The sequence below is a fragment of the Macrobrachium nipponense genome, chromosome 33 (assembly GCF_015104395.2).
Source record: "Macrobrachium nipponense isolate FS-2020 chromosome 33, ASM1510439v2, whole genome shotgun sequence".
In the NCBI taxonomy this organism is placed as follows: Eukaryota; Metazoa; Arthropoda; class Malacostraca; order Decapoda; family Palaemonidae; genus Macrobrachium; species Macrobrachium nipponense.
The window spans coordinates 31320761-31325760 of NC_087219.1; positions in this window are offsets into that span (position 1 = coordinate 31320761).

The following is a 5000-nucleotide window of genomic DNA, read 5'->3' on the forward strand; positions in this document are numbered from 1 at the left end:
TAATATAGATAGAGATACGTGATATATATATATCTATATAGATATATAGAGATATATATATGATATGAAATATAAATATAAATATGACCATCGATATATATCTATATAGTATATATATATATATATATATATATATATATATATATATATATATAAATATATATATAGTATACTATGTATATATGTGTGTGTGTATAGTTTTTTTATGTATATATGTATGTAATTATATTATTTAATTATTATATTAATTATATGTAATTATATGTGTTGTATATATTTTATATATATGTGTATGTAGTATGTATGTAATATTATATATACGTATGTTATGTAAAAAATAAATATTTATATATATATCGACCAATTTTCCATAGTAACTGTCGTATTCAGGCCAAGTTAAAAAAAAATTTTAACAAACAAAACAGGCTGTTTCCCAAGTTGCTAAATTCTTATGACCCACAAAATGAAATTGTGAATAATATTAAAATTTCTCAAAGGCCCTGAAAGCAAAACAGTTTTCAACCCTCGTTTTGAAATGAGAATAAGTAGATCCAAGACAGAATATATGTGTACCACCACTGAGGGGGATGATAGAGAAAGTATTCAGCTTGGTGGAGAGCAAATAAGGAGAGTTGATAAGTTTAAGTATTTGGGATCTTTTGTTAACGCTGGAGGAAGTATGGAAGAAGAAGTAAAACATCGGGTACAGGCAGGCTGGAACAACTGGAGAGCGGCCTCGGGAGTTCTTTGTGACAAAAGAGTGCCGCTTAGGTTAAAAGGAAAATTTCACAAGACGGTGGTAAGAACAGCAATGCTGTATGGTACGGAAACAGCAAGCATGAGAAAAGCAGAGCAGAAGAAGATGGATGTGGCAGAAATGAGAATGCTTAGGTGGATGTCTGGGGTAACAAGAGTGGATAGGATCAGAAATGACTACATAAGGGGGTCAACTAAGGTGGTGGAAGTATCAAAGAAAGTGCAGGAAGGGAGGCTGAGATGGTATGGACACCTGTTGAGGAGAGATGAGGACCACGCTGGGAGACATACTATGGGGGTGGAGGTGCAAGGAAGAAGAAAAAGAGGGAGACCAAGAAAGAGATGGAAGGACTGTGTGAGAGGAGACTTACATGAGAAGGGAATTGATGAGGCAGAAGCGCAAGATAGAAATAGATGGAAACGGCTCATCCGAAACGGCGACCCCATATAAAAATGGGAACAAGCTGGGAAGAAGAAGAAGAAGAAGAAGAAGATATATATATATATACACGTATATGTATATATATATATATATATATATATATATATTATAAATATATATATACGTGTATATATATATATATATATATATATATTATATATATATATATACGTGTATATATATATATATATATATATATATATACGTGTATATATATATATATATCTTCTTCTTCTTCTTCTTCTTCCCAGCTTGTTCCCATTTTTATATGGGGTCGCCGTTTCGGATGAGCCGTTTCCATCTATTTCTATCTTGCGCTTCTGCCTCATCAATTCCCTTCTCATGTAAGTCTCCTCTCACACAGTCCTTCCATCTCTTTCTTGGTCTCCCTCTTTTTCTTCTTCCTTGCACCTCCACCCCCATAGTATGTCTCCCAGCGTGGTCCTCATCTCTCCTCAACAGGTGTCCATACCATCTCAGCCTCCCTTCCTGCACTTTCTTTGATACTTCCACCACCTTAGTTGACCCCTTATGTAGTCATTTCTGATCCTATCCACTCTTGTTACCCAGACATCCACCTAAGCATTCTCATTTCTGCCACATCCATCTTCTTCTGCTCTGCTTTTCTCATGCTTGCTGTTTCCGTACCATACAGCATTGCTGTTCTTACCACCGTCTTGTGAAATTTTCCTTTTAACCTAAGCGGCACTCTTTTGTCACAAAGAACTCCCGAGGCCGCTCTCCAGTTGTTCCCAGCCTGCCTGTACCCGATGTTTTTACTTCTTCTTCCATACTTCCTCCAGCGTTAACAAAAGATCCCAAATACTTAAACTTATCAACTCTCCTTATTTGCTCTCCACCAAGCTGAATACTTTCTCTATCATCCCCCTCAGTGGTGGTACACATATATTCTGTCTTGGATCTACTTATTCTCATTTCTCTGTCCTCCAGTACTTGTCTCCATCTTTCCAATTTCACTTCCAGATCTTCCCTGCTCTCTGCAACAGAACAATATCATCTGCATACAATATGTTCCATGGTACTGTCTCCCTTACTTCCTCTATTATAACATCCATCACTATGTTAAAGATAAATGGGCTCAGAGCCGACCCCTGGTGTAATCCTACTCTCACCTCAAAACCTTCTGTCTCCCAACACTGCTCCTCACTCTGGTAAATACATTCCGGTACATCTCTTGTATCAAATCGCACATATATATATATATATATATATATATATATATATATATATATATATCATATATATATATATACATATATATATATATATATATATATTACATACATACGTACATACATACATATCTATAAAATATATACACACATATATATACGTATATATATATATATAGATATATATATATATATATGTGTGTGTATATGTATATATATATATATATATATATATATATATATATATATATATATATATATATATATACTTTATTTATTTATTTATTTATTTATACACATATACACATCTCCTTAGCAACAGGATAATATATCAAATATAAGATACGCAATCACTTAGACACGCCGTGAGCCCAGAAAACATTTAAAAACTGCGGAAAAATAATGAAAGGGTGAACTATATTCTCTTCAGCAAGCAAAGGTCTGAATACCTCCCAGGTGTTGTAAATCCAGAAATAGATCTGTTAACGTGGAATAGATTTTCTTTCCATCTCACGGAATGACAGAAGCAATTTCCCGTCAGAATGGTTCGGGAATAGATTCGGGTGGGGCTTTTTATTTTGAAGGGGGGGAGGGGAGAGAAGTTCCCGTAAAGAGCTATCAGTCAGTCACAATGAACATCCCCCCACACCACCAACCCCCCTACCCACAAACACCCTGCTGGTCGCCATTATTTAATGAGAGGTCTGTTTCCAGATGTTAGTTTCGTGGCATCGTCTTTTTGGCTTTTTGGGATTTTTTTTTTGTGTGTTTCTGGAAATAGAAGGTTCTATAAATGAGGGCTAAATATAGCTATATCTTTTTTTATCTCTTTTTCTCTGTTGTTTCGTTCTTCCGCCATCCTCTCTCTCTCTCTCTCTCTCTCTCTCTCTCTCTCTCTCTCTCTCTCTCTCTCTCTCTCTCTCTCTCTCTATATATATATATATATATATATATATATATATATATATGTATATATATATATATATACTTATATATATATAATTATATATATTTATCTATATGAGAGAGAGAGAGAGAGAGAGAGACTCTTCAAAGTAAGCATTCAACTTCAACGCAACTTTGAGATAATCGCAATGCAGGAACTTCGTGATTGCGTCTGCTGTCATTTTATTTTTTTTATTTTTATGGTCTTCGCCAGAAATTTTTTTTTCAACAGCAAGAGTGAACTTAGTGAAACTCTCTCTCTCTCTCTCTCTCTCTCTCTCCTCTCTCTCTCTCTCTCTCTCGGGTTTCACAATCTTTTATTCCCGAGTTGGGTATCGTTGCAAGAGCAAATGATAATGTATACAGACGACTTTTTAAACTTTAAAACGCAATTATAGATCATTGTTTATTTAACTGATTTTTCAGCTGTATCATAAGCCTCCTAAAAACACTTTTAGGGAAAAATATATACGCATGCACAAACACATATAGTATATGTGTATTTACAAACATACATACACACACACACACACACACACACATATATACATATAAATTTGTAGTATAGATATATATATATATATATATATATATATATATATATATATATATATATATATATTTTGTGTATACATATATATATATATATATATATATATATATATATATATATATATATATATATATGGAAATCACTGTAAAACGTTACAATGCTTATTCTGAAGAACATACCAGCCTGTAACAATACTAAAAGGTTTGAAATCATAAAAATATTGCTAATGGATTTCATTCATTAGAGTCTTACAGCTGAAGACTTTTGATTTCGAACGTGAAAAAGCCAGCCACTACAAAAAAAAAAAAAAAATAATAATATATATATATATATATATATATATATATATATATATATATATATATATATATATATATAGTATATATATATATATATCTAACCGTGAAATATCCACCGACCTCAAACCAACACCAAATCCTCACAGAGGCTTCGGGAGGCTCTCGAAGAGTTCAAGCAGCCAGCGAGAGGAAATTGGCAATTTCCTCGGCCTGATTTCGCGAAGAGGAAACATCCAATTTGGCGATTTCTTCTTTATGCCGTCGAAGAGAATGATGCAAACAGATAGGGTAACCCGCTGAGCGTTTAATTGTTTTCGCTGATTCGAATAGCAATCGTATTTCATTGTATCTGTTCGCGTGTCAATGGAAAAGTCTCAAGTTTTGGGATGAGTTTATATGCCTAAGTTGGTTTCTTAAATGTTCAGGGATTTATATGACAGAGAAGGGAAACATCTTTGGCGTTTTCAAAGTATCTTTCGCATTGAATATGGATGACGTTTAAAAAGTTTGATATCCGACTCGAGTGGGTCATAGGTTTTTGTGTTTGTTTATGCTAATGAGTTGTAGGGAGTATCAGTTTATCATGTTGACATGCTAGCTCTGTCTGTTTGTTTGTGTGTATATATATACATATGTATACATATATTTCTATGTATACATAAAAAAACGACCGAGGAAGAGACCTCCACATGAGAACAGTAATAAACACACGCTACACGCCTTCCCCTCCCCCTGCCAAAAAACAAAAATACCATATAAAATTATATATACACACATATACATATGCATACATATATGTATACATAAAAAAA